The 23,283-nt window shown below is 41.0% G+C and overlaps 1 protein-coding gene and 1 long non-coding RNA gene across 4 annotated transcripts in view; one reads left to right on the forward strand and one right to left on the reverse strand.

The window, feature by feature from the left end:
• KLF3 (KLF transcription factor 3) overlaps window positions 1–7,681 on the reverse strand; it is a 150,524-nt gene extending 142,843 nt beyond the window's left edge. The window contains exon 1 of one of the 3 annotated variants that reach the window (XM_070757090.1): window positions 7,269–7,681. The gene's annotated coding sequence lies outside the window, so the exon portion shown is untranslated. The remainder of the gene's footprint in view (window positions 1–7,268) is intronic. The other 2 variants (XM_070757093.1, XM_070757091.1) reach the window with 2 other exon arrangements.
• On the forward strand, window positions 3,977–9,555 carry LOC139170207 (uncharacterized). The gene is made up of 3 exons (XR_011559578.1): window positions 3,977–4,056; window positions 7,349–7,551; window positions 9,221–9,555. It is a non-coding gene; the product is annotated as an uncharacterized lncRNA (long non-coding RNA).
• The last annotated feature ends 13,728 nt before the right edge of the window (window positions 9,556–23,283 follow it).

The raw sequence follows: 23,283 nt of genomic DNA on the forward strand, positions 1-23,283 counted from the left end.
TATTTTATTTTATTTTATTTTATTTTATTTTATTTTATTTTATTTTATTTTATTTTATTTTATTTTATTTTATTTTATTTTATTTTATTTTATTTTATTTTATTTTATTTTATTTTATTTTATTTTATTTTATTTTATTTTATTTTATTTTATTCTATTCTATTCTATTCTATTCTATTCTATTCTATTCTATTCTATTCTTGTCAGCAAACCAAATAGCATTTGAGAAATATATCACATTGCTTTCACACAAGGGTTGATTTATTAACATGGCCAATTTGGCTTCGATGCACGATCATTCCAATACTGATTTTCCCTTCAGTTCCCATCCAGGTTAAAGTTCATTTCACATCCCCACACCCACAAATGCAATCATGTGGACCAATCCGGTGCAGGGATTACTGGCTTCTTCATTAATTCAGTTGACCTTGGACTCTGTGTAAAGGAATGTGTGTTGGTATTAATTTCTCTCTCTCTCTCACCCCTCCAATTTCGCTATCGCTGCTGTGTCAAGCCAAAACCTCTAACTTCACATAATACTTTGGGCCTGACTATTCTATTCTATTCTATTCTATTCTATTCTATTCTATTCTATTGGGTGCCATTGGGGTTTTATGTCAAGAACTGCCTGTACAGCTTCCTTCTTCCTCTTCCTCTTCCTTCCCGTGGATAACCAAAGAGTTAACTCCAGAACAATCTCAACAGGTATGGATTTGACTTTGAAAAAAAGATACCAGAGGCTATATTTGATTTTTAAGCGTGAGTGGGGAAAAGACTAGTTTCTCTTTCTTTGGGATCTAAACAGGTGTGCACTCAACTTCAAAGCCGCCTACGGAAGAGTTTACACCTGGGAGGGAGGGGGAAAGAAAAAGGAAAAATCTTCCATTAAACTGTGCCCCGCCGCAGTCTGCTGAAGATTCAGACAGAACCTACCTTTGTGCCAGCCCTTATCAAAGCAATCTTTGTGATCATGTTATAAGCAACTATGTTCTTTTTGCTGGTGATGCTAAACTATTTAATACCACTGACAATGCTGCTACCCTTCAAAAGGCCCTTGACCGTGTAGCATGTTCTGTCTTACACATTGGCGAAAAAAATCAGAATACAAAATACAAACTTGGAGTAAACGAACCTGTAGATGATCCCCACTCTGTCAAAGACCTTGGACTACAGTGGTACTTCTACCTAAGAACGCCTCTACTTATGAACTTTTCTAGATAAGAACCGGGTGTTCAAGATTTTTTTGCCTCTTCCTAGAAGGAAACAGGGCCGGAAAAGCCATCGAGAAGCCTCCGTGGGGCCTCTCTAAGAATCTCCCAGGAGGAAACAGGCCCTCCACCCTCTCTGTGGTTTCCCCAATCGTACACATTATTTCTTTTACATTGATTCCTTACAAACCTTTCTACTTAAGAATCTGGTCACTCGTAAGTAGAGGTACCACTGTACTCATATCCAATGACCTAAGTGCTAGAGCCCACTGTAACAACATCGCCAAAAAAGCACTAAGAGTTATTAATCTAATTTTACTCAGCTTCTTCTCTGGCAATATTACACCGCTAACGACAGCATGCAAAACATTTGTTAGACCGATTCTGGAACACAGCTCACCTGTCTGGAGCCCACGTTGCATATCAGACATCAATAGAATCGAGAGAGTCCAGAAGTATTTAATAAGAAGAGTTCCTCACTCCTCCGCCCGCAACAAAATACCTTATTCCCACCAGACTTGAAATACTGGGATGAGACAATTTACAAGTGCATCGCCTTTGATCTGATCTAACTATAGTTCATAAAATCATATACCAAAATGTCTTCTGTTAATGACTATGTCATCTTCAACTGCAACAATACATGAGCACGTAATAGATTCAAACTAAATGTAAACCACTCCAAACTTAACTGCAGAAAATAGGACTTTAGCAATAGAGTGATCAATACCTGGAATGCACTACCTGACTCTGTGGTTTCTTCCCCAAACTCCAAAAACTTTAACCTTAGATTGTCTACAGTCGACCTCTCCCCGTTCCTTAGGGGTGTGTAAGGGGTGTGCATAAGTGCAGCATTGTGCCTACCGTCCTTGTCCTACTGTTTTATTGTCCTCTTTTATTAATACTTTTTATTTATGCTATGTTTATACAAACTACTACTGTCCTATACATGTTTGACAAATAAAATCAATCAATCAATCAATCAATCAATCAATCAATCAGCTATTTCCACCCAAACGGAGGGTCTTGGTGAAGTGAAGCACCTGTGAAATAGGTTTGCCTCCTCTCCAAACCGTTGGGTAGAGTCCCCCCTCCCCATTAAATATTATCTTATGTCTTCGATTATATTTGAGTCACAGTCAGGCATATGGGAGCCTTGTTCCAAGAGTTGCTTTATATCCTGTTTTTTGCATCGATGCAAACGGTGCAGTAGGTGAGACTGTTTGTCTGTCTGTTTGTTTGTTTATTTATTTGTTTGCTTGTTTGTGACATTTATATGCCGCTCAATTCCAATAGGACTCTGGGCAGCTCACAACAATCACAATAAATTAAAAACAATGTAATATATAATAACAGTAAAGCAACAAATGGCAATATAAAATACGCTGCTCAAAAAAAATAAAAATAAAGGGAACACTCAAATAACACATCCCAGATCTGAATGAATGAAATATTCTCATTGAATATTTCATTTACACAACTATCCCATTTACACAACAGCGTGTGAAGCTGACTGTCAATCAATGTTGCTTCCTAAGTAGACAGTTTGATTTCACAGAAGTTTGATTTACTTGGAGTTTTATTGTGTTGTCAAAGCATTCCCTTTGTTTTTTTTGAGCAGTACAGTGATCCCCCGAGTTTCGCGATCTCGATCTTTGCGAAACGCTATATCGTGATTTTTCCACCCGATGATGTCACTCCCTTCCTTTCTCATCTTTCTTTCTCTCTCTCTTTCTCTATCTTGCTTCTTCCTCTCTCACACTCTCTTCCTCCCTCTCTCATCTCTTTCTTTCCTTCTCTCTCTTTCTCTATCTCTCCCCCTCTTGCTCTCGAGCGGCGGGCGGCACCCAGGGAAGGTTCCTTCGGCCGCCCACCAGCTGATCTGCTCGGCAGCGCAGTAGCAGCAAGGAGCCGAAGATGGGGTTTCCCCTTTGCGTGGGCAACGGGGAAACCCCATCTTCGGCTCCTCGCTGCTACTGCGCTGCCAAGCAGATCAGCTGGTGGGCGGCCGAAGGAACCTTCCCTAGGTCTTCAACTCCCAGAGCGGCGGACAAGCGGCGGGCGGACAAGAAAAGCGGCGGCCAGACAAGCGGAAAAGCGGCGGACAAGCGGCGGGCGGAAAAGCGGTGGCCGGAAAAGCAGACAAGCGGCGGACAAGCGGAAAAGCGGCGGACAAGCGGCGGGCGGAAAAGTGGCGGCCGGACAAGCGGCGGACAAGCTGAAAAGCGGCGGACAAGCAGGCAGGCAGGCGGCTCCTCAGCTGCTGGGTCTTCCCAGGTGCGGAAGTAAAAACACCATCTGCGCATGCACGGCCATGGAAAAAGGGGCGCGCATGCGCAGATGGTGTGTTTACTTCCGCACCACTGCATCCCGAAAAATCGATTATCGCGAGGGGTCTTGGAACGGAACCCTCGCGATAATCGGGGGATCACTGTATACATAAAACGAGGAAGTCCAATGATACTTTTTCACTACTCCTAGGTGTCAGATTAAGCGGCTTCAGTATAGTTGGGAACAAAAATGAGGATGTCAGGAAACAACTAGGAGTCATGTCAACATTATCAACTCTTTAAAAGGAAGGAAGCCTTTATATAAACTTAAAACTAATCACCATTCCCTGAAATAAAAGAACAATGAATTGGGGCAGCAAGTGAGATTGGAAACCACACCATTTATGTGTTGGTTTATCCGATGAATTTTTATTTGCATTTCCTTTGAAAAGTTATCTTGACAACCGGTCAGTGAAATCAACAAGTGTTTAAAAAAGAAAGAAAGAAAGAAAAAAAAAACATCAGCAAGTTACATCTTTTGCAAACCTCTTCCCTCGGTTTCAAAACAAGGCTGACACGTGAGTTGGAATCTTTATACTGGTATTTATCCCAAGATGGGACCCGGAGTTTGGAGCTGCCAAAAGATTGAGAGAAAACTAGGACAACAGTTTGCTTCATTGGCTGGCAGTGATTTCAACCTCTCTGGAGACTTCAGCCTGTTGCAGTTACAACATACTAGCTGGAGTTCTTGCAGAGAGACCGTTTCATTGGGCCTCGGTCGGGTGTGGCTTGGTAGACAGGGAGTTTACCCAAATCTCCCTGCATACCTATTTTATCTACTGAAGTTAGTTGGCAGGCACTGTTAATACCCCTCCGTGTTTTTCCTTTTAAAAACACAGTTGTACGAACCAAGAAATAAGTGGTAGGGTATTTTTCCTTAGGCTTAGACTAACTTAATTGTCACTTTGAGTGTATTTTCTTTTTTTTAAAAAAAGCACTTGTTGATTTTACTGGCCAGTTGTCAAAATGGTATACGTTAAAATGAAATTCCGTTGAATTGCAGCTCTCAAAGGGCCTCCACCTCTAATATATACAATATACCGAGTCTACGGAGAGGGGCGGCATACAAATCCAATAAATAAATACCATATTTTTCAGAGTATTTATTTATTGATTGATTGGATTTGTATGCCTCCCCTTTCCGTGGACTCGGGACAGCTCACAACAAACATAGAATGCATAGTAAAACAATTTGATCCAATGAATTACGATTAAAAGACTTAAGAAGATCCTAAGAACTTAAAAACATTCAATTTATCATTCACTCAATAGGCCACTCTATATGGGGGGGGGGGGGGGGAACCACCAGAGTATAAGACACACCTTAGTTTTGGAGGAGAAAAATAGGGGGGTGGAAATCTACCTACCAGATATAAATCTAAATCGAAATGATCTAAATCTAAATAATCTAAATCTAAATAATCTAAATCTGAATCTAACTCTAACTTTGAATCCGAATCCGAATCCAAACCCGAATCCGAATCCGAATCCAAACCCGAATCCGAATCCAAATCCGAATCCAAATCCAAATCCAAATCCAAATCCAAATCCATATCCATATCCATATCCAAATCTAAATCTAAATCTAAATCTAAATCCAAATTTACAGTAAATCTAAATCTAAATCTAAATCTAAATCTAAATCTAAATCTAAATCTAAATCTAAATCTAAATCTAAATCTAAATCTAAATCTAAATCTAAATCTAAATCTAAATCTAAATCTAAATCTAAATCTAAATCTAAATCTAAATCTAAATCTAAATCTAAATCTCTAAATCTAAATCTAAAAAATCTAAATCTAAAAAATCTAAATCTAAATCTAAATCTAAATAATGTAAATCTAAATAATGTAAATCTAAATAATCTAAATCTGAAGTCTAAATCTAAATGTAACTCTAACTTTAAATCTAAATCTGAATCCAAATCTACAATAAATGTAAATCTACAGTAAATCTAAATCTAAGTCTAAGTCTAAGTCTAAGTCTAAGTCTAAATCTAAATCTAAATCTAAATCTAAATCTAAATCTAAATCTAAATCTAAATCTAAATCTAAATCTAAATCTAAATCTAAATCTAAATCTAAATCTAAATCTAAATCTAAATCTAAATCTAAATCTAAATCTAAATCTAAATCTAAAGTAAATCTAAATCTAAAGTAAGCCTAAGTCTAAACCTAAACCTAAACCTAAATCTAAATGTAGCTAGCAAACTTAGTTTGGTCAGTTTCAGCACATTATTTTATCCCCTGGTTAAGGCTGAAAAAACAATCTTTAGAGGGAGCAGCAATGAAAACAAGCCTGCAAAGACTTAGAGCTGGAAAAAAAGTTTCAAAAGGAGTAGCAATGAAAAAATCCTGCAATCGTTAGCACCTCGTTAGGGCTGGGGAAAAAAAGCTTTGAAAAGCTACATTCAAAGTATAAGTCACCCCAAAATTTTCAGCGAGGGAATATGAGTAAAACGAATGGAATACATTAAAAGGGCTGTTAGTTTCATACAAATTAATATAACTGATCATGTTCAATAAAATACACTGCTCAAAAAAAATAAAAAATAAAGGGAACACTTAAACAACAGAATATAACTCCAAGTAAATCATACTTCTGTGAAATCAAACTCTCAACTTAGGAAGCAACACTGATTGATAATCAATTTCACATGCTGTTATGCAAGTGGAATAGTTGTGCAAATGAAATAGTCAATGAGAATATTTCATTCATTCAGATCTAGGATGTGGTCTTTGAGTGTTCCCTTTATTTTTTGAGCAACATATATACATGTAGTTAGAAAAAAGATTGACCACAATTTAAGTAAAAAATGAAAGTATTTTTTCTTAAAGAAAAATATCCAAGAAGAAAATCAACTCCCTTCCTCAAAACCCCAAAATTATTTAGGAAGAAAAGGAGGGAAGAGAGGGGGAGGGGGGATGGAAGGGAGGGATGGGGAAAGGAAGGAAGGAAGGAAGGAAAGAAGGAAAGAAGGAAGGAAGGAAGGAAGGAAGGAAAGAAGGACTAGCAATAGACTTCATTGTGCTTTTACACAAACTAAAGTAAAACTAAGCGGTTTACAGAGAGGAAGGAAGGAAGGAAGGAAGGAAGGAAGGAGGGAGGGAGGGAGGAAGGGAAGGAAGGAAGGAAGGAAAGACTAGCAATAGACTTCATTGTGCTTTTACACAAACTAAAGTAAAACTAAGCCGTTTACGGAGAGGAAGGAAGGAAGGAAGGAAGGAAGGAAGGAAGGAAGGAAGGAAGGAAAGAATGGAGTGGTGGAAGAAAAGGAAGGAAGGAAGGACTAGCAATAGACTTCATTGTGCTTTTACACAAACTAAAGTAAAACTAAGCGGTTTACAGAGAGCAAGGAAGGAAGGAGGGAGGGAGGGAGGGAAGGAAGGAAGGAAGGAAGGAAGGAAGGAAGGGAAGAAAAATAGGAGAAAGACTCAATAAAGATGGTGTGCTGAATCGCAGTCACAATGTGGCCATTTTGAAAAAGAAGTCAGAAATTCCCTCGATACCCAAAGTGATAAAAGAGGAAGCAAAGAAGAATAGAGAAGAACTAGTCAGAAGTTTGAACTGCCTAGAAAGAAGAAACAACCTTTCATAATTTTATTGGCTGAACTGTCATGCCATAAGCTATCATATGCTTTTATTTGGGGGCAACTCAGCTTGTTTTTTTGCACTTTTCACCCAAACAGCTGCTCATTACTATTATTTCTTCCAATGATTGTTTACTCACTCTTTGCTCCACCTAGCAAGCCACATCCTTAATGCCAGGAACAGATGCCAACGGACTTCTAGTATCGTTTTGTTTTACAGAGGCTCTAATTTCCCTGAGTCAGCAGTAAATGGACCATGGACCATATGCCACAGCCACTTCAAGGGACCGAGGGAATCCAATCCATTCACTTTTTCAATGGCCTGGATCAGCCACCTGCTGGGTGGAAACTCAGCAGCTGTTTCAAAGCTGCTAAGTCTTGAAGACAATGGATGCAATGAAGGAGGAAACAGACTCCTATGAGGTAGTGATGGGCTGCCAAAAATGTTACTGCCACACTATGGCTGTGGTTTATTTTGTGGGTGTGGCTTGATGGTCATGTGACCGGGTAGGAGTGGCTTGCCTGCCATGTGACCATGTGGGAGTGGCTTGACAATGGAAGAGACCAATTGAGGAAATATTACAGGAGATAAGAGAGGCCACCTGTGTTTGGGTGGGGCTCCAGTAATTAGAGCTGCTGCTATAAATAGCAGTGTGCTAGTTTGGCCATTATGGAAGATTATCTGATCACAGTTCTTCAGGATCGTGCCTCGCTGTGTCTGAACTTTGTGGATTTTTCATGCCTTTGACACCAAAGCAGAGTAAAGTGTGTGTGTGTTTCACTTTGTGGGAAGAAGGAGGGCTGTGACGTTTCTTCACAGCTACTAACTAAGTACTTAAGGAATGATTAAGGGACTTGTACAGCCGACAAGGTTGTTTTGGGGAAGAATGCTCTTTGCAATACAAAAAGGGTGCTTTGTTTCTTTTGAATTTTGTGATAAAGGACATTGTTTTGAATTTTCAAACGTGTGTGTCTGAAATTTGTACCCGTGAATTTTCGGGAGGCTTCTACCAGACAGCCCGGCAGAACACTTACTTACTTGCTTGCTTGCTTGCTTGCTTGCTTGCTTGCTTGCTTGCTTGCTTGCTTGCTTGCTTGCTTGCTTGCTTGCTTGCTTGCTTGCTTACTTACTTATTTACTTACTTACTTATTGGACTTATATGCTGCCCCTCTCTGTGGACTCGGGGTGACTTACAACATTTTGATAAAAAGATACAATATATAAAATATTTCTAAGCCAATTAATAGAATAGTTAATTTAAAAATTATCTTAAAAACTAAACGTTTAAAATCAAACTGTCACATACATACTATCACATTGAATTAGGACAGGGGACAGAAGGCACGCTGGTGCACTTATGCACGGCCCTTACTGACCTCTTAGGAATCGGGTGAGGTCAACAGTTGAGAGTCTAAGGGTAAAGTTTTGGAGGTTAGGTGATGATACTACAGAGTCTGGTAGTGAGTTCCAGGCATTAACTACTCGGTTACTAAAGTCGTATTTCCTGCAGTTGAGTTTAGAGCAGTTTACTTTAAGTTAGTATCTGTTGTGTGCTCGTGCGTTGTTGTGGTTGAAGCTGAAGTACTCGTTGACAGAAAGGACGTTGTAAGCAATGATTTTATGGGCTATGCTTAGGTCTGTTTAAGGCAACGTTGTTCTAAGCTTTCTAAACCTAGGATGTTACCTTATCTTGTTAAATAATATATGCCTGCATTTCCCCCCCACCCCCAAAACCCCTTTCTAAAACCCATTGTGCCTTTTCCTTTTATGGTAAAGCAAATGTTATAGAGAGCTCAGAAAGGGAATAAGAATTTAAGAAATTAAAGGCTTGAGAATTGGAGGGGTTGGTAAAGGAGAGGAAACATAGCTAAACTTGTGAGCCACCCCGAGTCTTCGGAGAAGGGCGGCATACAAATCTAATTAATAAACAAACAAACAAACAAACAAACAAACAAACAAACAAACAAACATGGTTTATTCCCTTGACCTCGCCCTACCTTCCTGCAAATATTATTTTGCACCATCATGTCCACAACGCTGATTCATGCAGTGTTTTTTGTTCCTCTTCCTTCTTCTGTTCTTTCATCAAAGAAGCCATCGACAGGCACATAGAGATAAACAACACCTGCAAACCATTCAGAAGAGACAATAAAAAAAAGCCGAAAAGGAAACAAAAGGAAAGACCAAAACACTTCGGCAACACCCAGATGAACAGAGGTTAACACCACGATTAACACTAGACTAACAACCAAGCAGTAAACCACACCCCAATTCAATAAAATAACAACACAAGCCAAACAAAGAGTAAACAACAACCTAACCCAGGAAACAGAACCAGAACATCACACCAACATTGACAGGGCAGGTCGCTGTTATACAAGCAGAGAGCATTGGACCAGAATATCTCCGGGACCGCCTTCTGCCACACAAATCCCAGCGACCGAGTCTGTCCGCAGTTTGCATTGATTGCCGATCAGTTTCTGGTCACAATTCAAAGTGTTGGTTATGACCTATAAAGCCCTTCATGGCACCGGACCAGAATATCTCCGGGACCGCCTTCTGCCGCACGAATCCCAGCGACCGATTAGGTCCCACAGAGTTGGCCTTCTCCAAGTTTGTCGATGAAACAATGTTGTCTGGAGGGACCCAGGAGAAGAGCCTTCTCTGTGGTGGCCCCGACCCTCTGGAGTCAACTCCCCCCGGAGATTAGGATTGCCCCCACCTCCTTGCCTTTCGCAAACTCCTTAAAACCCACCTCTGTCGTCAGGCATGGGGAAATTGATTCCCCTGGGCCCTTTCCGTTTTATGTATGGTTTGTATGAGATGTATGATTTGTAATGTTTTGTTGTTGTGAGCCGTTCCAAGTCTTCGGAGAGGGGCGGCATACAAATCTAATTAATAATAATAATAATAATAATAATAATAATAATAATAATAATAAAGCCTTCTAATCAACTGATGATGTTACCTAGTTGGGTGACGAAATGTCTACAAGAAAACCACCAAGGATCCCACGCTCAACTCTCTTTTTCAAAAATCAGAGAGGCAAATTGACCATTCCTTCTTGCTGTCTCAATGTGCTCATCTACCTGCCTTCTAGCACATGACCAATGCAGGCAGAGGTTGTGGTTCAGCCTGAGTCAGATGAAAGACCAGCTGCATCTCTGCTGGCTCCATGCCCGGGGGAGGATGAGAGCGGAGAGGAAAGTGACGAGGAAGAAAGGCCCGGGAGCCCTGGGGAGGGGCTCTCTCAAGCCAGTAGCTTGGATTCTCTAGAGTCTCTGGAATCATTGGATGACGAGGCACAAGCTGTCATTAGTATGCGACAGAGACGCATAGATCAAAGGAGGAATCAATTGAAGAAATATTATCAGCGTCGAATGAGGAACACCTGGGGGTTGGGTGTGGTCCTCATTAGCAGGGAAGGGTTTATAAGGCAGGCAAACTCTTTCGGCAGTGTGGAGTGTTATCAGAGTGGAGTTGCTGTTATCTGCATTGTCTCAGCGTTTCTGTTCCTGGCTCATGGCCCAGCAGTCTTGAAGACCAATGGGAGGTGTATGTCTCTTATCTCAACAGCCTCGTCTTGGCATTAAGGACCCTGTGTTTCTGTATGACCAATTGCCTTCATGTATCTATTTGGAGTTCCAGTGTTTTCCTGATTTGTAAGGACATTTTCTGTTGGCTTCTTTTCTCTTTACCATTATAAAACTGTGTTTGGATTCTACCGGTGTGTCTGGCTTATTTTTTTGGGTTGGTCATAGCTTCCGGAGTGACCCAGACAGAACAGGGGGAAATCTATCTACCAGGTATTCATCTGGCTAGCATCCTTAGTCTGGTCAGCTTCAGCACATTATTTTATCCTCATTGTTGGAAAACAAGGATAGGGGGTCTCGATTGAACATGCAAGAAGTGAAGGCCTTAAACTTAAATGAAAATCGGAATGGTTTCTGTTTAGTCACCCACCGATCGCAAAGAAAGCCGGCTCTCATTCGACATTGGCATGAAGATGGCTCTGGAAATATTTTCCACCACATTTCCTTGAGAGGGGGAAACCTGATGGGCAGAATGACAAAATTTGAAGTTCTCGGTGAGGATGCAAACTTTGGAAACAAACACGCAGCGAAGTTTTCTCTGCTGGGCTTCTGGCCAAAGAATACACATTCGGTATCCAGTTTTCTTGCTTTGCTCTGTTTGATTTTTTTTCTTAATTGGAGATTGATTCCAAATTTGGAAGAAGGAACAGCTTGCCAATCAGAAGGGAGGCGTGTCGAAGGTTTGGCTGCCCTTAGGAAGGGCATGAAATGGGAAAGTTCTTTTTTAAAATATGTTTTTTTATTTTTTTTCTCCACAATTTCCATACACACACACACACACATATTTGGAAACTGGCTGATTTGGAGGTGAATTTATGCCTTAGAGCAGTGTTTCCCAACCTTGGCAACTTGAAGATATCTAAGTTACTCCGAAAAAATATGGTATCTAAATATGATTTCTAAAACTTGATTGGCCCCTTTTTATTATATAGATTTATTCACCTCATTCTGAATCCTTCAAGGTCAGGGCCAGTAATGGGCTGCTTCTCCCATGGGAGAGGGATGCAGTGGGGTAGTGTTCTGCCGGCGTGTTTCAACCACCTGTAATTACAGGGTTATTAGTCCAGGAAGACACACACCACATGATAAAAGTAAAACCCAAAAGTTTTTATAAACAGAAAAACAGAAACAGCTCCCTTTTTAAATGTCAAAGGGATTTTCTGGTCCACACAAGGCACAGGTTAAATGCAATCCAATTGCTCACCCAATAACTGGGAAATTGAGTCCAATTCTAAAGTCCAGAGAGTCCACACACAATCTTGAACAGCACAAAACTCATGATCTTGACGAAACAATGAATCAGATAAACTGCCATGAGGCTAAAACACCAGGCTGCACTTTTATCTGTAGCACTAATTACAGCAGCCCCACCCAACCACAGGTGGCCTCATTTATCTCCTGTAATAATCCTTCAGTTGTTGTCTCCTATGCATCACTCTATGCATGCGTGGATGTGTCATTAATTCTGGTTCAGAATCCAGGGATGATACAGATGATTGATCTCCTCCTGGGCTGTCTGCCAAACTCCCCTCTTCCCTGTGACTCACGCTTCCTTGGTCAGAGGAGGCTTCGTCAGCAGATTCCATCAGGAGCAAAACAGGCCTGCGGCATGTGGATGTTTCCCCCACATCCACCTGCACATTCCTTGGGGCAGGAGCTGGGCCAGAGCTAACCACAACAGGTTGTAAGTTTATGCACTATTTATTGAATACTTAATAGTTTTGTTATTTTCCTTCCTTCTCCAGTACCTTGTTATGATCCTTAATTATTTTTTAAATAGGAAATAATTAAATAGTATGTTTTTACCATAAATGCTTTAATCATTTTAATCACTATCTAGAATTGAACTTTTATAGTGATTCAAGAAAATTGAGCTACTTGCCTAATCTGTTATCATACTAAACCTTGTGGTTTCTATACAAAACCTTAAAATGTGACTGTGCTCCTCAACAAATAACGCTGTCTATCATTTGTCCTTTTGGTGGCTATTCAAATAATTGACTTCATCAACTGAAAAAGACTCCAAGCAGGTATTTGAAAACTTATCTTGGTTGGTAAGCCACTCCCACCCAGTCACATGATCTTTAAGCCACCCCCAGTCACATGATTGTCAAACCACTCCCACCTGGTCACATGGCCAGCAAGCCACACCCACAGAATAAGCCACGCCCATAGTGTGGTAGTAAATTGCAGCCCTTCACATAGAAACATAGAAACATAGAAGACTGACGGCAGAAAAAGACCTCATGATCCATTTAGTCTGCCCTTATACTACTTTTTGTATTTTATCTTAGGATGGATCTATGTTTATCCCAGGCATGTTTAAATTCAATTACTGTGGATTTACCAACCACGTCTGCTGGAAGTTTGTTCCAAGGATCTACTACTCTTTCAGTAAAATTGTAGCAATTTACTTCTTCTTAACTTCATCCATGTTGACCATTGATCCTCAAGACTGCAAGAATTTCCTGTTCTTCAGTGCTGCATTAATTTCACCGTGTCTTCAAGTGATGCTTGTAAATTATTCAATTGTTACGCTGTTCCCTGATGGGGACTCAGATGAAGTCAGTGCCTGATTGTTCTCTTTGTGGCTGTTGCTTTTATTCAGCACTCATTGTTTTGTTGCAAGCCGTATAGAATTTCTCAGCAAGTATAAATTGATTAAATAAATATACATTTTTAAAGAATAAGTCCACCAGGGAATATAATGTTCTCCAAACTACTTTTTCCCCATTAGTTCTTAACCACATTGAAAATATGTATTTCTTGTTTTCTAAACTATTCTGGACAAAAGCATACAAACATGGGTGATGCTGGTGGGAATGGAACGGAGGATAATTTCCCCCCTTAAATTTGTTGTGCTTTTTTTACACGAGGAAGACGGTCCCACATTATTTGTTCCTTCTGGGAAACTTTTATTATTTCATTTTCACTTGGCAACACCTTGATGAAACATCATTGTGCAGAGTTAATTACAGTGAGTTAATTAATAACATAAACAATCATTTAAAAAAATTCTAATTTTAAAAATACAATTAACAATTCATACAACAGTCACACTAGGAGATGGTGAACCAAAGGGGGATTGTGGGGGCAATAGGCAGGCTCTGTTAAAAAGTGCTATGGCTAACTTGTTGTAAGCCGCCCTGAGTCTAAGGAGAAGGGCGGCATAAACATCGGATAAATAAAATAAACAAATAAATGTGTGCGTGTGCCCACACCCATTCCCTCCTGCCACGCATGCACATCTTCTGCGCTGCCACTATGCATGTGCACAATCCTGGAATGGTGATAAAACGGCCAAATGGGCAAATTGGAAATTCAGAAAAAGGGACTTCTGGTTTGCCTGTTGTGCTCTATTTCGCACTCTGGAGCCTTCAGGGAGGCTTCCTGAAACCCCTGAGTGTGTAAAACAGCACAATGGGCAAACTGGATGTCCATTTTCTGAATTTCCAGTTTGCCCGGTGTTGTGGTTAGCTCTGGCCCAGCTCCTGCTCCAAGGACTGTGGATGTGGGGGAGACATCCACATGCTGCAGGCCTGTTTTGCCCCCGGTGGAATCTGCTGATGAAGGCTCCTCTGACCAAGAAGACATGAGTGACAGGGAGGAGGAGAGTGTGGCCGACAGCTCAGAAGGAGATCAATTATCTAGCTCCTCCTTGGATTCAGAACAAGAGTTAATGATACAGCCATGCATGTGGAGAGCGATGCATAGGCAGCAACAACTGAGAGAGTATTGTCAAAGAAAAGGAGGCCACCTGTGGTTGGGTGGGGCTGTGGTAATTAGTGAGGCTGCTATAAAGAGCAGCCTGTGGGTTTGGCCATTGTGGAGGATTATCTGATCGTTGTGTTTCGTGACTGCTTTACTGACTTTGACTTTTTGTGTGCTGATTTTTATTTATTTATTTATTTATTTATTTATTTATTTATTTATTTATTTATTTATTTATTTATTTATTTATTTATTTATTTATTTATTTATTTATTTATTTATTTATTTATTTATTACTTAGATTTGTATGCCGCCCCTCCCTGCTTTGAAACTAAACCAGAGCAAAGTGTGTTTCACTTTGTGAAAGAAGAAGGACTGTGAATTGCCTCACCGCTGCAAGCTAAGTATCACAGAACTGATAAGAGACTTGTACAAATTACCAGTTTGTTTGGAGACCAGTGCTCTTTGCTATACCAAAAGAGGGCTTGGTTTAAGTGAATTTTCATTATAAAGAACATTGTTTTGAATTTTCAAACGTGTGGGTGTCTGAAATTTGTACCTGTGAATTTTTGGGAGGAGTGTACCAGAGAGCCCGACAGAACAACTGTTGGGCTGTTTGTTTGGGTTTTTTAACTCTGGGGCTTCCGGAAGCTTCCCTGAAGCCTTCCGAGTGCAAAAAACAGCACAATGGGCAAACCAGATGTCAATTTTCTGAACCTCCAGTTTGCCCATTGGGTGGTTTTTTGCACTACGGGGCTTCCTTGGAGGGCAAAATGGCCTTCTCCAAGGCCGAAAAGTAACTGACTAGCATTATTTATTTATTTATTGGATTTGCATGCTGCCCCTCTCCGCAGACTCGGGGCGGCTAACAACAGTAATAAAAAACAGCATGTAACAATCCAATACTAAACAACTAAGAAACCCTTTATTATAAAACCAAACTATACAAACATACCATGCGTAAATTGTAAGGCCTAGGGGGAAAGAATATCTCAGTTCCCCCATACCTGATGGCAGTGGTGGGTTTTAAGAAGCTTACGAAAGGCAAGGAAGGTGGAGGCAATTCTAATCTCTGGGGGGAGTTAGTTCCAAAGGGCCGGGGCCGCCACAGAGAAGGCTCTTCCCCTGGGTTCCGCCAAACGACATTGTTTAGTTGACGGGACCCGGAGAAGGCCCACTCTGTGGGACCTAACTGGTCGCTGGGATTCGTGCAGCAGAAGGTGATCCCTGAGATAATCTGGTCCGGTGCCATGAAGGGCTTTATAGGTCATAACCAACACTTTGAATTGTGACCGGAAACTGATCGGCAACCAATGCAGACTGCCGAGTATTGATGTAACATGGGCATACTAGGGAAGTTAATACACACATGTGACTAGTTCTGCGAAGAGCACTGGAAAAATTCTGGGCTCAGTTGTGGCCATAAGTTAAGGACTAGGTGTATTGCTGACCTACAGTATATTGGAGCATGACCGTTTGGCGGGTCCATGATTATTTTGATATCAATAAACCCTCCCATGTATTTGAGCCACCTGTTGATTGAACCTCATCAAGTAAGAGAACAGGTAAAGACCTCACACTGCCTGTATTCCTTAGGTCAGGGGTAGACAAAGTTGGCTCTTCTATGACTTGTGGACTTCAATTCCCAGAATTCCTGAGCCAATCATGCCAGCTCAGGAATTCTGGGAGTTGAAGTCCACATGTCATAGAGAGCCAACTTTGTCTACCCCTGCCCTAGGGAATACAGACAGAGAACCTATGAGAACATATGGCACACGGAGCCATATCGGAGAACACACAAGGCATTGCCCTATGTCAGCTCCAGCACTAGCCGGCTGACTTTCAGCCTTGGAGAAGGTCATTTCACACTAACCGCCTAATTGGCAAACTGGAAGTTCAGAAAAATGACTTCCGGTTTGCTCATTGGGCTATTTTTTTTCATTTTGGAGGCTTCAGTGAAAATTCCTGAAGCTCTAAAGGGCAAAAAACAGCCCAACGGGCAAATTGGAGGTTCAGAAAATGCACTTCTGGTTTCCCTGTTGTGCTGGGGTTTTTTGCACTCCAGGACTTCAGGAAGCTTCCTGAAGCCCCAGAGTGCAAAAAGCAGCACAACGGGCAATGGTTTTGCTGTTTTTCCACCACCACAGGCTTCAGTTAGGCTTGTGTGCATGCGTGGGGATGGGCAGATGTGCTGTCACCACAGACAGAAATAGTTAGATTGAATTAAGACATGCTTCTTTAAGACATTGCATTAGGGAAAATGCAGTGAAATTGCACTCTGGGTAATGTAGTTTTACGTGTGACCACATCTGTGTATTCCTATTGGCTCTGACCAGGGATGAGGGGTGATTGGAGAGAGCATTTCAGCGGGTTCTTTGTTCTTCACTAAGTAATCCAGCATGTAGAAGCAACGTGTAGAGCCGGGGATGATTCAACCTCTTTTTACCTGCACAATGGGAAAGATTGCTCTGCAGAAGAATCGCATCATATCCTTGAGTTAAACATAGAAACATAGAAGAGTGACAGTAGAAAAAGACCTCATGGTTCCTCTAGTCTGTCCTTATACTATTTCCTGTATTTTATCTTAGGGTGGATATATGTTTATCCCAGGTTATGATGTGAATGCCTGCAATAAAATAATCTGTGATAGCTCGTTGTGCTGAGTTATCTTACTGGGAAAAGTTTATCTCGTACCAGCAAAGGAGGGATTGTGAGCATGCGTAGAGGTAGTGCAAGGTGTGTGTGCATGCGTGGGGGGAGGGAAAGAGTGTGGGCACATGCACGCATGCTAGCACACACTCACACAGTTTTGGCACACAAACGAAAACATGTTCGCCACCACTGCTCTAGGAAAAATGTTGTTTCAAAAATTCTCTGCGCTTGGATCAATGCAAGTCATTCTCCTAAGAAGAATCCTAACTCAACGTGGTCTCTAGCTTACTCTAGGTTGTAGTCCAGTTTCATTTCCTCTAAGAACGGTAGGTTATTACTCCTCACATTGAGTAGGGAATGCTACCAGCCTCTCTATCACTACTTGTTTGCTTATCTGAGTTAGCTTTGTGTTTCTGGTGTCAAGAGTTTAGTTTGGCTTGGATTCTTGGTCTTCCTGCCAACTAGACAGCAGTTAAGGACAGCCACCTGATCACGTTCCGCATTCAAGTCACGTGAGCAGCAGAACTGCTCCTGGAAAGAACGAGGGGACAAAAAGGTGAAACTTTAGCCTCCTTCCATTGATTTATCTCCTGTGCCTTTCATGTGTTTTTTTTTTTAAAACACACCTTTCCTCTCTTTTTTAGACAGAGCATGTATTATTGTCTTCATGACATGAGTTGCGGTGGCACAGAGGTTGGAGTGCAGCACTGCAGGCTACTTCCGCTTACTGCTAGCTGTGGTTCAGCAGTTCAAATCTTGCCACTGGCTCAAGGTTGACTCAGCCTTCCATCCTTCCCAGGTGGGTAAAATGAGGACCCAGATTGTTGGGGGCAAGAGGTTGATTCGGTAAACTGCTTAGAGAGGGTTGTAAAAACACTATGAAGTGCTTTATAAGTTTAAATGCTATACATGCTATCCATCCATCCATCCATCCATCCATCCATCCATCCATCCATCCATCCATCCATCCATCCATCCATCCATCTATCTCATCTATCTATCTATCTATCTATCTATCTATCTATCTATCTATCTATCTATCTATCTATCTATCTATCTACCTACCTACCTACCTACCTACCTACCTACCTACCTACCTACCTACCCACCTACCCACCCACCCACCCACCACCCATCTATCTGTTTATCTATCTATCTAGACCTGACAGTCTGACAAGGAAAGAAAGGGAGGGAGGGAGGAAATGGAATGGAAGGGAACTGAAGGGAAGGAAGAAGAAAGAGAAAGAAAGAGAGAGAGAGAAAGAATTGAGGGAGGGACAGAGAGAGAGAAAGAAAGAAAGAAAGAAAAAAGGAAGGAAGGAAGGGAATGGGAGGGAGGGAAGGCACAAGAAAGAGGAAGAAAGAAAAAGAAAGAAAGAAAGAAAGAAAGAAAAAAGAGAGAGAAAGAATCAAGGGAAGGACAGAGAGAGAGAGAGAAAGAAAGAAAGAAAAAAGAACGGAAGGAAGGATGGATGGAAGGAAGGAAAAAGATCACACCAATAGATGGCAGCAAAATCCATCTCTCCTGTATCTTATTGCTGCTACCTACTGGCTATCTGTATTTTTGCAGCTCAGATCTGGTACCGCTAATCCACTTCACATGAACCAGTAGCTGAATCATTTTGTTTGTCGATACTTGTTTTTCTCCCTCTCTTTTGCTCTCGTGCCTGAAGCCATGAAACAAAGCTGCCCTACCTTTTAGCCATCTATCATCTATCATCTATTAAGAGAACAGCAGAGGCCTTGTGAGCCATGCAGGAATGGCACGCTGGCTGCGTTTCAAAAGACAAAGCTGCAGAAATGGATGGTGGCCAGCCCAAACCTGCCAGCAAAGGGCTGGATGAATGGAGGAGAAGCTAGGAAACGTCACCCGAGGGGGTTGCTGCGAAATTGTTAAATCACACCTGGTTGCCTGCTTCAAATTCATGAGGCCTTTTGCACCCCTCACAACCTGGACAACAAACTGTTTCAACTCCTACCCTCAAAATGACGCTACAGAGCACTTCACACCAAGACAACTAGGCAGAAGAACATTTTTTCCTGAACGTCATCACTCTCCTAAATAAATATTTCCCTCAACACTGTCAAACTATTTACTAAGTCTGCACTTCTATTTCTACTAAGAACATAAGAACCTAAGAAGAGCCATGCTGAATCAGACCAAAGCCCATCGAGTCCAGCATTCTGTGTCACCCAGTAGCCCACCAATTGTCCATGGGGATCTTGAGCAGAAGGAGAAGGCAAAACCCTCCCTTTCCCTTGACCCTCCAACAAGTGGTACCCAAGGGAATCCTGCCTGCCTCAAGCAACATAGAGGTGGCACATGGACATCCATTTCAATAACCACTGATACACTTGGCCTCCATGAATCTGTCTAATCCTGCCTTGAAGCTATCCAGATTGACAGCTGTCACGACCTCTTCTGGAAGTGAATTCCATAAACCAACGGCCCTGTCCTCACTTTCTTACCTATGAGCTTTAGGGAGTGCTCCCTTGTCCTAGTATTGTGTGATAGAGAAAAGAATTTTTCTCTATCCACCTTTTCTATCCCATGCATGATTTTATACACTTCGATCAAGTACAAGTTTTTTTCTCATCATTCCAATCACCTATTTATTTATTTATTTATTTGTTTGTTTGTTTGTTTGTTTGTTTATTCATTTGTTTGTTTGTTTACTTACTTACTTATTTATTTATTTAATTTCTATGTACAGTACACAATATCTTAAATCCAATTAACTAATTAAAAAGTCCAACCCCCCCCAAACCATTAAAAAACCAATTTATTCCCACTTAAGAGTGTATGACTGTAACTTGTTGCTTGTATCCCAAGATTTTTATTTACATTGCTTTTTCTTCATTGCTCATTTGACCCCTATGACAATCATTAAGTGTTGTGCCTCATGATTCTTGACAAATGTACACTGAGAGCTTATGCACCAAAGACAAATTCCTTGTGTGTTCAATGACACTTTCCATTTTGTTAATGGAAAAAGCATGTACTAATTTATATACTTGAACAAATTATAGTCTAGTGTATAATTAATATAATATAAATATAGTGACTTTAATGCTAATATCTGCATATACTATTGTTAATTTGATTTTCTTTGATTTTCTTCTGTGTTTACTTTTGTGTTTTCTTTCTTTTTTTTAGAAAGTGAAAAATTAATAAAAATATTTAAAAAGAAAAGAAAAGTTACCATCCGTCCTGCTAAAGTCAACATCCTAAGCCCAATGCATGTGCTTGTCATTCATCTCCTCTGTTGATGAAAGTTTATTTTTGCCACAGAGTTCTGCTCCATTACCCAAAGGCTTCTTGCAGCTGGACATTGCTCAACTTTTTTTTTAATGGTTCCTTGCGACACACAGGAGCCAAATTTCTGGGAAGCCTTTTCTGGGAAAGCAGTTTCCTCACCACTCCCCAAACCCATTTGATTTATCCAAGACACCACAAGTCCTTCTTGGATGCCTTCTGCCCTTCTGTGGAGCATTGCTCACTCAATGGTGACAGCCTTAAAACATCCAGAATAGTTTTGTTTACAATCAGTGAGTTCAGTCCGTGACGCAATGTGTCTGCTCCCAAGCTAGAAGAGTTCTCCTTTGGAACACCAGCCTTGAAAGCATGCCTGGTTTATCTTTTAACTGGGAGATCAGGTGAGAATAATAATTGGCTCCTGGTAGGAGCCTCCCAAAAATTCAAGGGTACAAATTTCAGACACACACAAGTTTGAAAATTCAAAACAATGTTCTTTATCACAAAATTCAAAATAGACTAAGCACTCTTTTTTTATTGCAAAGAGCACTCATCCCAAAACAACCGGGTAGTCTGTACAATTTCCCTGAAGCAGTCATTCTTAGCTAGCAGCTGTGAAGAAACTTCACACCCCTTCTTCTTCCAACAAAGTGAGACACACACACACGTTGCTCTGCTTTGGTTTCAAAGGTGTGAAAAATCAACAAAGTCCAGAAAACAGCAACACAGGATTCCTGAAGAACTGCGATCAGATACTCTTTCACAACGGCCAAACCCACACTCTGCTATTTATAGCAGCAGCGTTAATTACTGGAGCCCCACCCAACCACAGGTGGCCTCATTTTCTCTTGTAATAATCCTTCAGTTGTTGTCTCCTATGCATCACTCTACACGTGCGTGGATGTGTCATTAATTCTTGTTCAGAATCCAAGGATGATACAGATGATTGATCTCCTCCTGGGCTGTCTGCCAAACTCCCCTCTTCCCTGTCACTCATGCTGCCTTTGTCAGAGGAGGCTTCATCGGCAGATTCCATCAGGAGCAAAACAGACCTGCAGCATGTGGATGTCTCCCCCACATCCACCTGCACATTCCTTGGGGCAGGAGCTGGGCCAGAGCTAACCACAACAGAAAGCATGACTGGTTTATCTTTGAATTGGGAGATCAGGTGAGAATAATAATTGGCTCCTTTTAAAAAAAACCAAAAATATTGCCCACCCAGGAGTTCATCCTATCATAATCGGGATCATTGAGGCCCGAGTCTTCGGAGAGGGGCGGCATACAAATCCAAATAATAAATAAATAAATAAGTATATTGCACGAGTCAAAAAAAGAGCCATGAAAATATTTATAGACTCTGCATCGTGGACATATTCATTCAGAGTATAAGACACATTTTTTTTCTCCCTAAAAGAGGGCTGATAATTAGGGTGCATCTTATACTCTGAATGTAGCTCTCCCCCAGCTAACAATCTTCCCATCTCTTACCTTGCAGGCTCTTTCATTGTTTCTCTCTGCAAATAATGTTTTCCAAGCCCTAAGTCTTTGCAGGGTTTTTTCCCATTGCTCTACTTGCTCTACTGACAGTTCTGCGTTAGCAAAAACTTCAGAAGAGAAGGATTTAGGGGTAGTGATTTCTGACAGTCTCAAAATGGGTGAGCAGTGTGGTCGGGCAGTAGGAAAAGCAAGTAGGATGCTTGGCTGCATAGCTAGAGGTATAACAAGCAGGAAGAGGGAGATTGTGATCCTGCTATATAGAGCGCTGGTGAGACCACATTTGGAATACTGTGTTCAGTTCTGGAGACCTCTCCTACAAAAAGATATTGACAAAATTGAAGGGTCCAAAGACGGGCTACAAAAATAATGGAAGGTCTTAAGCATAAAACGTATCAGGAAAGACTTAATTAACTCAATATATATAGTCTGGAGGACAGAAGGAAAAGGGGGGACATGATCAAAACATTTAAATATGTCAAAGGGTTAAATAAGGTTCAGGAGGGAAGTGTTTTTAATAGGAAAGGGAACACAAGAACAAGGGGGCAAAATCTGAAGTTAGTTGGGGGAAAGATCAAAAGCAACATGAGAAAATATTATTTTACTGGAAGAGTAGTAGATCCTTGGAACAAACTTCCAGCAGACGTGGTTGGTAAATCCACAGTAACTGAATTTAAACATGCCTGGGATAAACATAGATCCATCCTAAGATAAAATACAGAAAGTAGTATAAGGGCAGACTAGATGGATCATGAAATCTTTTTCTGCCGTCAGTCTTTTATGTTTCTATGTTACTTGCTCCAAATGTTTCTTTTCAGTTATTTCCAGCCTTGGTCTCTTCAGTCTTGAAAGACGGCATTTAAGGGGTGACTTGATTGAAGCGTATAAAATCATGCATGGAATAGAAAAGATGGGTAGAGAAAAAATATTTTCTCTATCACACAATACTAGGACGAGGGGGCCCTCCCTAAAGCTCATAGGTAAGAAAGTGAGGACAAATAAAGGGAAATATTTCTTCACCCAGAGGGCCATTGGTTTATGGAATTCTCTTCCAGAAGAGGTCGTTACAACTGTCAGCCTGGATAGCTTAAAGGTAGAATTAGACAGAATCATGGAAGCCAAGTGTATCGGTGGTTATTGAAATGGATGTCCATGTGCTGCCTCTATGTTGGTTGAGGCAAGCAGGATTCCCTTGGGTACCACTTGTTGGGCGTCAAGGGAAAGGGAGAGTTTTGCCTTCTCTTTCTGCTCAAGATCCCCATGGATAATTGGTGGGCCACTATGTAACACAGAATGCTGGACTCGTTAGGCTTTGGCCTGATTCAGCATGGCTATTGTTATGGTCTTATGTTCTTACTGGCTTGCAAGCTCTTTCATTGTTATTCTCTCCAAATAAAGTTTTTTTAAGCCCTAACCAGGGGATAAAATAATGTGCTGAAGCTGACCAG

This window comes from Erythrolamprus reginae, chromosome 7, assembly GCF_031021105.1.
Source record: "Erythrolamprus reginae isolate rEryReg1 chromosome 7, rEryReg1.hap1, whole genome shotgun sequence".
Lineage (NCBI taxonomy): Eukaryota > Metazoa > Chordata > Lepidosauria > Squamata > Dipsadidae > Erythrolamprus > Erythrolamprus reginae.